This window comes from Anopheles funestus, chromosome X (assembly GCF_943734845.2).
Source record: "Anopheles funestus chromosome X, idAnoFuneDA-416_04, whole genome shotgun sequence".
Lineage (NCBI taxonomy): Eukaryota > Metazoa > Arthropoda > Insecta > Diptera > Culicidae > Anopheles > Anopheles funestus.
Genome location: NC_064597.1, coordinates 1,653,343 through 1,666,150, shown reverse-complemented (window position 1 = coordinate 1,666,150; position 12,808 = coordinate 1,653,343). Strand labels below are relative to the sequence as shown.

The following is a 12,808-nucleotide window of genomic DNA, read 5'->3' as shown; positions in this document are numbered from 1 at the left end:
GCACATACAGAAGACGATTTTTCCTACTGATAAGGAAACACACCAAAAGTGCCACTGGAAAAAAATCCCCTATGCCATGCCCGGGGAACGGGTCGACATGCTTTGAGCAAAACAAATGGAACACAGCTAAGCCGGAAAAAGCCACTCGACGGTAGCTGGTGAAGAAAACAGAAAAAAAAATCACCCATTCAACAAATCAACCGTTTTACTAAGAGCATCATTTACGCCGATTGCCAGTGACGGGTTCGCAATCGGGCGTGTATCGTGCCTTTTGCAACAAAAAAAAGAGCATGAGCCGTGCAGAAGCCATGGACGATAAATTGAGTGTGCAAAGAGTGAGGGCCTTATCGGTTCGATTAAAAGCATTGATTTTCTTAGCTCACTTTCAGCTACGCTTGACTGCCTCACAACACTACATCACTCGACAACAAACATACACACACACACGAAAGCATACTGAATGGCGCGTGACCCGTCATCCGCAAGAGCTAATAATCCTTGCAATTATTTATCGCAACTATATCCGGGGCGTAAAAGAGGTAGCACACTCCCAGGAGGACGGGTAGCACACTCACGCAACTCCAACACTGTGGTACAGTGTAATCCCGAAACTTGAGTGAAGCAGTTCGCCTTCTTCGCCTATTGAATCACTTTATTGGTCCACTCCACACGCGCGTGGCGTGGAGTTCGAGAGCTTGGGTCTCCCGTTTGCCCAGTAGTTTCATGGCGTGTCTCTTCACTTCATCAATAAACCCGGAATAGTAATTATGAACTGGCTGGTGGAAACATGTGTGGCTAACGATCTGTTTCATTCTCCCTAGCATCCTGATGGTACACTCGCGACAAACAGATAACAAGCACAACCACAAGCGATGGTATGGAAACCACTATCGACGTGCTACTAGACGTGCGGCGAAGCAAAAAACGTGTTGGTACGGGAATATGAGTCATGCAGCAAAACTGTGTGCCGTTCCGTGGGTCCTTGGACGAAGAACGGCCGCTTCTGCTCGACGTGACTACTGTGTAAGGGGATACTACACACAAGAAAAAAAAACTGAGCTACATCGCAAAATCACAAGAGAGCAAGAGAAAGAGAAGGAGAGAGAAAGAAACAGAGACAAATGGCGGTAGATATAAATTACAAAATGGCACGGTTTGTCGATCGCCACAGTACGCGATCGCGTTGTGTGCGCACTGGTCCACGCAAAAAAAAACCTAAAAGAGGACCATATGTGTGCAAGATGGTACACCATGACGCTATAAGCAACAAAGTACCATCAATTTCTGCCTTTCCGCTGCTTTCCTCGTGTTCCAACCACCGGCACAAAACAGCAAGAAAACCCCGAACCGTTGCAAGATGAAAGTAACATGTTCTCAATGTCATTTGGGAATGGGTTATATGCCGTCGCGTAAATTGGTGATAGCATCGCTGCATTTAGATGGCAAATTAACCAGACGCTTACCGGCTGCCTGGACTGATGTGAAGTTTGAGGCATGATGATAATACAGCGGAAGGGAAAGAGTGATGAAACACTTACTTCCTGATGCTGAGTAACGTATGGTTTTGGGAAAGGCACAAAGAAACTCGGAGCATGTGTGCTATTCCGATTTTAATTTTGATTAGAAACATTTGGCACTAGCTGCGGGCCTAGATCTAATATTGTTACACACAGACTAACGCACCCAAGGCCGTGTTGCGTATTACGAGAATATTGAGTGTGGAGTTGGAAATTTGGAAATCAACAAATGGCATCATCTGTTTGCCACGCATTAATCTTCAGCAAAACTGATTAATTCTGAATTATTCGGCATGTACGTGCCTTGTATTATAACTCCAATCATAACTCCATGTAAGTGAGCTAGTTTCCAATTTTGACTACCAATCTCACGCGGTCTGACATATAGTCCGTTCTACTTTCGCCCCGGGTTCCCGGGGATTACCTGCCTTCCGAGTCGGATATCGCTCTTTAGCTCGTTGACCTAATGACCCTCTGACCCTGCAGAAGAAGGTGTTCGCCGAGTGCCGAGTGGAATGAATAAGGACCCCCTCATTAGGCGCTTATGATTGGCACGCGACCCCGCACGAGAACTCCGATTCTCGAGCACGAGAATCGTTCCACCAAAGGAAGTGTACTGTGGGTGGCGCTTAATTGGAAGCAATTTTATTAGCCGGTACGCTTTCTAGAACGAGACGTCTATGTAACGTCTTGCAAACGGTAAGCAGGGGTGGCAAAGCATTTCATTAGCATCTCTGCCTTCTTTTTGAGGTTACACTGTCGGACTGTTTAGCATTGTTGTAGTCCACTTCTGTTCTAGAACTGGAGCATGGCATAAATTGCTGCCCCAAAACAAGTTCACAGTAATAATCGCCTGCTTTATGAAGAGTAATGTAATCTTTAGGAATATTTTTAATTTGCGCAATGGCGACCAAAGGATGATTTTTGCCAAGGTGTTTGTTGGATCCTGTATCAGCACAGCGAAAGTGTCTTAAAAAAAAAGAGGAAATGCTGTAGTGTCTTCAGTGTGATCAAGTGTTGGACAATACCCACTAAACCTGTGCCCTTGTTCTACTCGCTACAGTTTCAAGCTACACCGTCACCAGACAAGCGCACACAACAAGGCCCCGCCGCAGTAGCGGTGCCATTTGGCTCTCTCGGCCCAAAAAAGGCAATGGATCGTGGCTCGGTAAGCCCAAACGGAGCGTTACTGCGGAAGGCTCATTAAGTGTGTGTGTGAGAGAGGGAGAGATGGAACCCCATCGAGAAGATGGCAGGAGCCTTACGGACGGACCTAAAATGGTAGATCTTCGGTCGCTACTAGTGTGGCGCAAAATGGGGACTCGCAAGGATGAATACTCGCGCACCGGCTCAGTACATTATTATGAGGTTTAGTTTTACGCTGTTTTGCGAAAGGGAACGCACTGATTGCCTCATGCATTAACAGCAGCAACATATTGCCGTCGCGTGTAGGTGTAGGTGGCAAATGTACCAATATACGTTGGATTAAAACCCTCAAAGGAACTATCCTCAACAATATGATAGATATTAAGAATTTAAAATATGAAAAATAAAGAACCAATAAGTTCAAAATAAGTATCTTTTTAAACGTCACAAATGTCATCTGTCAAAAAGTAGTAGGCGATCTGTCAAATCTGTCAAATTTATACATTAGAGAGTGGATACTATTAGAGTTATACTTAGAGCTGTCAAATAAAAACCCCAGTATTCGTAGGCCATTTGGGCAATGTAAGCATTTCTTGTTATCAATAACATGCTGCAACTCTACACCGTAGTTGGGGCCAGCACTGAGACGGCAAGGGTTGAACCAGTTGCATAGTGCAGCATACTGCAACATGTGCAGACGTACAGAGACACACACCAACGGCCAACACCATTTCCGCCCACTTGACTCTGGGCTCGGGCTGTGATCATAATCCGGCACCGGAAAACAGAGAACCCTCCCCCCCCCCCTCCCCCTTAGGTATCGGGTGGAACCTGTTCCAGTGACGTTATTTGAGGTTTTTGGGGTGGGTGTCTTCGCGATGGGCGCAATGTGTTGCAAGGGAAGGTGGTGCATGTGACTCGGCGACTTTAAGATTGATTTACGCCAATTGCTTCTTGGGCTTGTTTCAATATATGTGCATATTGAGGGAAGCATTAAAAAGATCTCTAAAACCCGAGGTCTCGAGACTCGGTACACTACCACTACGCGTCCATTACGCTTCCATCCTTTTTTTGCACCTCTCTCTTCTCTCTCTCTCTCTCTCTCTCTCTCTCTCGATCTCTTTCCGTTTCTCATACATTGCTGCATGTCGTGCACCCTTCTTTAGGCTTTCTTGCGCTGCAAAGTGAAGTGAAAAATCTTTTACAACAACGCCTACCGATCTTCCGATCCTCCAATTCCTCCCTACCCTTCTTACCACCTTGTATCTCGCCCCTACATACTCCAATGATTTGATTTCCTTTTCCGTTTTCTTTTATCTTTTTTTCTTAACTCCACATACATCTCCTCCTCTTCCCTCTTTACTTCCCTTTTTTGCATTTTTTTTTTCTCTCTCTAAATATATTGAGATTTTTCTTGGTTTTACTTTTCCTTCATGCAACGGCTGACACAGAAACCATGGCACCCAGCGGATCAACCTATCTACCCACCCGGACTGCACTTTTATCCCCCTACGACTCTTCATACCTTCCTTGTCAACAAACTACACATTACTGAGCGGCGATCAGTACGATTGATTTTTTTTTCACCCTTTAGAAGGACGTTCGGTTACCCAAAATGTAACAAAAAAAAAGTTAAAGGGGGGGGGGGGGGGTATATTATTAAAAACTTCCGAAAACAATATGAGTGAGCTTTTGCGCTTTTATGATACAAGCATAAAAGAGGCAGACAGCAAGGAAGAAAGAGAGATAGAAACACACAACCATTAAAATATCTCTCCCCCACTCCCCATTTAATTGCCACCCCGAACGCGAGCATAATTTGTGCAGCGTGCGCAAACATTAAATTTAAAAACACATACCAACAACAAAAAAAACATCAACCACCAGACAATAACAACAAACAATGGCACAAAGAAGAAAAACCGAAAATATCAATTCTTCACTTTTGGATGGAAAAAAAAGATGAAAACCGAGAAGAGCCAAACAATTAGCCCAAACATCCGATATTCCGACAGCCGATCGACAGTGGTGGCTGAAGTGGTTTTAAACATTACCCCCAAACCCACCCGCAGCGCAAACCCACCGTCTGGAAGCTTTTTTGCTTGCGTTTTGCAACAGTTTTCGACACCAAACGATGCTTCCGAATGTGTGTTCGAAAAAATCTTCCGCCAATGGTAATGCGTACATCGCTCATTTTCCTTCCAAGCTACATATAAAAAAGAAACACACATAAACTTTTCGCTCTTTTGGATATCTTCCTACTTTTGTACGTAAAAAAAGGGTAAAAGATGTTCTACAAAACGTAAATTGCACTGTAAATGCAGCATCGGAATGTGTTGGTAAAACAAATTCATTGAAAAAAAATACATCACACATACTACAGACATCGGACTCTACCATGTGGTGGAGGCCGAAAGAAATGGGAAGAAACTGATAAGAAATATAAAACGGGAAGGGGGAAAACGCACCACCGCTATTGATACGGTTTGTTTATGAAACAAGCATGAAAATGTAATGCTGTAACGCGATGCAATTCACGGTCAGCTGCACGACTGCCCTGCGGAAGGTATGTTTTTTGTTGTTGTTTGATTTGCTCAAAAGTGGAACAGCTCCACGCGCTGCTTAGTAGCGAGAGCGCACAAAGACGAACCAAAAAAAAGGGGCGCAAATAGAAGAAAAAAAGCAGGAAAGAAAAAATGATTGTAACATATTGAGTATAATTTCAACTTCAAATTTAATAAACTAGGTACTCAAATAGATGTAAATAAATTTACAAATATATCACCCTAAATAGTTTTAATATTAAAGACTACAATACAAAAGTACAAAAACACACAAAATTTTGTAAAACAAAAATATATTCCCCAATGAACATTTTGACAGTTTCTGATCAACCCCAAAAAACTTATTCCACTCCGGGGACTTAATTTTGACAGTTTCAAATGTCAAAGAAATTATAGTAAGTATAAGTATAAAGAAATTATAGTAGATTATGGAATCATCATTTTTGCAATAATGTCTTAAACTTTTTTTTTCTTTACTTCAAAATGGACATTAATTTAGAAATCCATTTTGTTTTAAGACCCTAGGCGTATACACAAACGACAAATATCGTTTGCTAGTGGTGCACCTCTAATGAGGAAAGCATTCCCATTTACTATCAACTGGCCAATAAACAAAACCACACCTCAACCGTCACGAGAGTTGATCGTCAACAAGCCCGTTACAGCGTTTCGTGATTTATTTCCTGATAACTCAAGTGGCGCTCGGTCTCGGACAAAGTATGCAGATGGGTGGGCGAAACGGGTAACGGAGACACACGTCTCACGTCGACGAAGCGATAAGATAAAGACACTGCCAGAAAGCCCCTCCCCGTGTGCGAATGCATGCACGTTACACCCAGCAGAGGTTGATGGAATGATTTTGGATGATCCTGTTTGTGGAAGATCTCGCGAAAGCAAAGCTGTTTGATTGATGCTTGATGGGCTCGATCGGTACACTGCACGCGGCGAAACGAAACCATTTTTACCGAAAGGAAAACAGGTTCAAAAGATCGTCCCGGACCGGAGGATGGAAGAGGCAAAGAAACCGATTTTAAGTTTGATGCGTGCGCGCAAACACGTACCAGGATGCGAACTTTTTTATCCGCAACAACACACACACACACAAAGACGGCCCTCCGATCTGGTGATCTGGCGCACTTACACAGAGACAAAACACTTTGCAGCACTGACCGTTTCGCAGGATAATTATCGCCACCCGTTATCAGGCGTTACGCGGCGCGGCACACGCGGCGCAGTTACGGACCGTTTAGGACCGGGATACGGAGCTAACACGATAGGTGCAACCAAACGGGAATATGCCGGCGGCGACGGCGGCAACGACCGCGACGGCACAACGACGGTTCGACAAAGTAACGACTGCTGCTGTTCTGCTGCTGGTCCGTGTCCGAGTCGAGCGAATGCGTGCGACCGTGAGTGAACATAGCAAGCGACTGAACCTGCACGGAAACGATTCGACTAGCGCGACCATGGAGAGCCTTCTTCTGCCGGAGTGCGCCGGCTGTAGGTGTGAGTGTGTGTGAGTGTGTGTGTCCGCTTACTGGAACGGGGGAATGGGTGGGCAAAGGGCAAAGGGTGCTGTACGCAACTAGGAAGAACGGGACGAGTGTTGTGACTGATCCAAGTATTACTCCTTTAACCACCGTTCCGTGGAAAATCACAAAACAACGCATAATGATCTATTAACTGTAAGAATAATAAAATTAAAAAAAACCTTCACCCTACAAAATGGTTCCACATATTTATAAGCCCTAAAAACACGTGTAAAGTAACTTTCCAGCCATAAACCATATATCGAATTTTGACCGGAAATTTCTACCGCCCGCACCCATAGTGCCAATCTTGATTAATCCCCTCGCTCCGCTGCTCGCACTGCGGCAACCTCCTTTAACCCAGACAGCCGTAGAAACGAACACCACACACATCGGCGTGCGTCGGTTTGTTTACAGCAGTGCACGCAAAAACCCCTTGGTCAGATTGGAAAAGAAAAAGCGCAAGAAAAAAAAACAGTAAAGGAGAATGAAAAAGAGCGAACACGCATCCGTAGAGAGATTGGACCGGTTGGGGAGCCTACTGGACGAGACGCACACTGGACGCAATATCGATAGGTTTTCTTTACTAATTTTGGACCCCGGAACTTCTGGCTGTCTGACTGACTGGTCACTGTATAGTGACATAAGTTCAATCTTTGATGACTTAGTTTTGTTTAAGTAATTTTTTTTTCACTGGTGTTACAGGGTTTACTAGGTCTCCCGAATCCGTAAAATCATTACTCGACACTGGGAAATGCGTACTAGGCGAACACGCGTCGCTGACTGAATGTTTATGCTGCCTATTTCGATACTATCAACATCCGTTACAATTCATTCGATATAATCAAATGAATATCATATTGTTTATAGATTTTATCTTAAACAATTAATCTCCATAAACTATAGCAATAATGAAACATAAAAAATACTGAATTCCTCCTATCATTAAATGCAATAAATGTAGGTAAAATATTAATTTTGCTTCACACGAACTCAAAGAGCACTGAAAGGACGAAAGATAAATAAACAAATATAATAAACCAATTCAAAAAATATTTATTTTGTTTTTCAAATGAAAATTAGCTTCGATTGTAAAGCTTACGTTTAAATTTTTGTCGATCGATTACAATGGAGCATCGATATACGTAGACTAAACAGGTTACATGGGGCGGCTCGGTGGTGCATGTGATAAACGGCGCCAGTCCACACGGCCGGACCGGGTCCAAATCCCATCCGGACCGTCGCCCCGTAGCAAGGACTGATTATCCGGCTACGTGGTAAAAAAAAGTCTAGTAAGCCAGAAATGGCCGGCGTGACCTTACAGGTCGTTAAGCCAAGAAGAAGAAGAAGAAACAGATTACATTGACAGATCATTGACAGATACGCATTTCCCAGTGTCGAGTAATGATTTTACGAATTCGAGAGACCTAGTTTTACCATGTTGAAAAGAGTTACCGGATTCGATTTTCGATATACATTTTTGGGATACACATTTTACGTTGTTGAAAAGTGGTGTTAGGGAGTTGTGCTGGCATGAGAAACCCTGTAAAATACACAGCTTTGGCTACGTAATAAAACGCTTTTTTTGTGTACCACACTGTACTTCGCCAAGTTCAACATTCGCTCTTTCTTTAGTGCGCTCGGTATACCTTCGCAAGCGTGTGTGTACCACTCGTTCGTTCGCTCCCAAAAACGCTTAATTTATGCCATATTCGGGGACACCCAACACCCTGCACCAGTGCCCAACTGATACCTTGACGCCCGATGTTCATTTCGTTCGGTTTGCTGATCATTTGCCATGAGGTGAACGGTTTTGTTTTGATTCACTCCAGCTCCATTAGGGGCTTTCTTTGGCGAAGTATGAAATGCCTAACTTGCTTCAAACATAAACAGAACGTTTTGTTGAAGAAAGTTGCTGCGATTCTTCCTAATGAGCACGTGCATACTGGTCGACTGACAGGTTGACGGGCAGTGTGTCTGCTGTTAATGTACTATTCAAAATGAAAAACAATAAAACACTGAGTACAACCACATCGTTCCATCCGCCGTCTGAACGGTCTGTCAATGTTAAAACGAAACACAACCAAAGGTGCAACACTGCAACACTAACTGAAAAACAAATGAACCAAAAAAAAAGACCTCAAAAAACGTGTGTGCTGCGAAAATTCTCGCATATCAGCAAACCTTACCCCTATCAACCCCAAAACGTGAGGGTGTCTCGTCTAGCGTGTTGCGAAAATTATCACCCCTCTTCAAGGCGGGTCGCTGTCGCACGCACGAGGTGAACCTGTGTGCCAAAGAACCGCGGAATGGAAAATAGGGCAAGGTTGCAATCATCGTGCCGTTCGGTCCCGGTATATGACACATCCTTACGCTCCTTGAACCTGTTCCGCGTACGGTTGGTATCATTCTCAACGTAGGTGAGATATATATTTTTTTTTCTTTTGGGAAAATAGTCGATAATAAAGAAGCTAACTACTCTCGTGCAAATGTAAAAACAAAGAAAAAGTTATATTATTTAAAAACTAAACAATAAAGATGAAGATCAAACATATTAAGAACAATAAAGCTGAAAAAATAGAAAAACATAGAAAAAACTGATAAAAACTAAGAGCAAAAAATACAATGAATTACAGGGTTACAGATGAAAAGAAGTTCATCCTAAACATTCTAAACATTTGCAAAAAATTGACGTCCCATTGTGTCGGCTGCAAGAAGAACAAGGAAACAAATGTACGCGTGTATGTGTATGCAGCAAGAAGAAAACAAAGCAGCTACATCAGGAAAAATAAAACCAAAACAAAAAAAAAAGATGCATAAGGAGACACATAACAGACGGTACCAACAAACCTTCTCAAGGTGGATCACAAGAGCACCACAGCAAAGAGTCGCTAAAGCAGAAGAGAAGCTAAAAACCGAACCGCGGGGAAGGTTATTGCCGAAAGGTGAGACACGGGGGCAAAACTGGCGAATTCGAACAAACACATACACACACACACGCAATTCGATGGGCAACAACAAAAAACCACAACGCAAAAAGGTGAAAAGTGCAGAGATGGTGCCACTACAAGCATCAGCCGGAGGTCATACTTTTGCAGAAACTACAGAGAAGCGCGTTTTATATACGCACGTGTATTGATCAGTTACCGTAATGATTTGTTTAAATTCAATTAATATTCAATTAAATAATTTTTAAACAACGGAACAGATTTGAAGGTATGTACATCGTTAAGCAATTTGTTAAAACTTCATTTGTTTTAGGTTTAAAAAACTAACATGACGTAACCGTTACGCATTCTGACAGTTCTGTTCTGACAGTTCTGGTCTGACAGTTAATGGACGATGGATTGCTTATTTATTCCAGTACAAGTTCCAGTGGATTAAATTGAGTTGTTTAACTGTTTGAAGCGAGTGTAGCTATGCAAATCAGCACATGTCCACGCGTGTAATGCGGTTTCTGCAAAACTTAAACCTTAAAACGAGTGGTTACTGTTTATCCTACTTTTTACGATCACTTTGACAGATAATGGCGTACAGTTTTGCATAAACAGATCTAGTACTGTATCCATCATCATCTGCACCATCCAATAGAGACCCATGAGCTGACAGGGCTGGTTGTATTTACTCGCCTCACAAGAGACTTCTTAAACTGATGATTTATGACGCACGTATCCAGTGTGCATTTGACGCACGTTACATACGGTTCATAGCGGCATTAAGAAGATATTAAGAACTTGTCAATCCATCGCGGGATCGCGTTCGGGCACTAAATTCCACCAGGAAACCGATCATTTATGGTCAATACAAGGCCAACACTTTGCACGGGCCGCCCGTAATGCCAAACTCGATACACCGTCTAGGGTCGTGTCTCGCGACTAGCGCCACACGACGACCCTTTTAGTTTGTGTGTGTTTTTTTTTCTGTTTGCTTCCTGCACCCTCGTCGAGGATGCAATAAACCAAACGTACCGACTCGTACCCGACTAGGTCGGTTCGGTGGGTTAAATTGTGAAAGGGAAATGTCATTTGAATTTCATCGATACCGCACGTCATTGATTTCTTATCCTTTTGCGGGGTAAACCCGTACATCGATTCTCCACGACCCTGTGCTGCTTCTTGGGTGCAGTTTTAATGCAGAATAATATACCGGAAGGGTCCGTTGTCCGATGCAACTACGCAGTGAGGGAACGATATCAAATGACAGTATCAGTAAAGTCAGGCTATAAAGTGCAATAAACGTTTAAGCTAGCAGGCAAACGAACGAATCGTCCCTATATGTCCTTGTTAGTTTACCTCCACCTGAGGACCCCCAGATCCTAACCGTCTGCCAACAATCGATTACACAGCCATGACAGTGACAGGCAACATGATCGTCCATTCTATCGGGTGCTATATCCCGGCGGAATCACCAAGAATACCTCTTCCAGTCATGCAACGAGCATGCTTCAAACACATAAAAAAAGACCCCAACAGTACCAGCATAAGTTACCGCCAGGGGTTCGTCGATCAAATTTCCTGCTTTTATTGGACAACAAATTTGCAACACGCGCGCTTGGGCGGCTTTGATGTGAGGGATGGGGCAGGTTGTAAAAAATAAATCCCCCCCATCCGGATGGGGCAGGTGCGGTGTATGCAGGCAACGTATGGCTGACCTTCACCGTTGACGACCCGTTCCCACTTCATGTCCAACCAAGCCAAAAACCTTCCCGTCAAGAAACAATCAATTTCACAATGCAATAAGCAGGCACAGTTTATCTTACTTCCTCTACCCTTTCTGGCTGGGGTATAAAGACTTGCGAGAGCGTTCTTATCTAATCGCATCAAAGTGAAGAAACGCTTCCACAGGACGTCGAGAAGGTAGTATATCAGTTTGAATAATATCGGGCATCTCGGCAACAGGGCAAGTGGACGACACCATTTTTGCTAGCAGATCTCGAATGGCGTAACAATACAGTAGAGACCTGATAACTTCATCAAGTCTGTGCAGAAGAACAGAATTTAGACGAGTAATAATCTCCTAGAACCACTCAATATCCCGTGTTCTCACCTGATAACTTCATCAAGTCTGTACAGAAGAATAACTAAAATTTAGACGAGTAATAATATCCTAGAATCACTCAATATCCCGTGTTCTCAAACTTTTTGCTAACAGATCTCGAATAGCGTAACAATACAATAGAGACCTGATAACTTCATCAAGTCTTTATAGAAGAACAACTACAATTTAGAAGAGTAATAATATCCTAGAATCACTCAATATCCCGTGTTCTCACACTTTTTGCTAGTAGATCTCGAATGGCGTAACAATACAGTAGAGACCTGATAACTTCATCAAGTCTGTAGAGAAGAACAACTACAATTTAGACGAGTAATAATATCCTAGAATCACTCAATAATCCGAGTTCTCACACTTTTTGCTGGCAGATCTCGAATGGCGTAACAATACAGTAGAGACCTGATAACTTCTTCAAGTCTGTACAGAAGAACAGAATTTAGACGAGTAATAAAGTCCTAGAATCATTCAATATCCCGTATTCTCACAGATAACTATACAAATACTACGCGAATCGAACAGTACTTTCGCTCTTAACAAACCAAGGAAACGAAGACTTTCTTCGTCCGAATTGTCTAAGGTAAAGATGAAGATCTATCGAGTAAAAGGTGTGCACACACGATTGCATTCACCAGTGCGTGGAATCCGTGTCGTTGCTGGCACGTGCTTTTTTTGCGACTCCGAATATTATACAGAAATAGATAAGCGCAGCAAACCTGCTGGTACAGCACACCGAATGGTGATGAGGTGTAATGCGCTCAACGCTTTAAACCGAAACTCACTTTCCGATGCGTGTTAGTATCGTGTCAATTTACTGGGGTTTGGTGATGGGGTGCATGAATTCATTCAACAACCTGGCTCGATGCATACCGAAAGATGGGCGCAAAATAAAAGGGAATGAAGAAGAAAACAAATTTCACGTATATATATACAGCAACCAGCGGAGATGTTCCCATTTTCACTCCACCAGCGACCGGTGCGCATAAGTTTCAACTCATTT

The 12,808-nt window shown here is 43.1% G+C and overlaps 1 protein-coding gene across 1 annotated transcript in view; it reads right to left on the bottom strand.

Annotated features, from left to right (window-relative positions):
- LOC125761092 (serine/threonine-protein kinase Doa-like) overlaps positions 1-7,303 on the bottom strand; it is a 71,374-nt gene extending 64,071 nt beyond the window's left edge. The window contains exon 1 of the mRNA XM_049421944.1: positions 6,369-7,303. The gene's annotated coding sequence lies outside the window, so the exon portion shown is untranslated. The remainder of the gene's footprint in view (positions 1-6,368) is intronic.
- Positions 7,304-12,808: the final 5,505 nt, after the last annotated feature.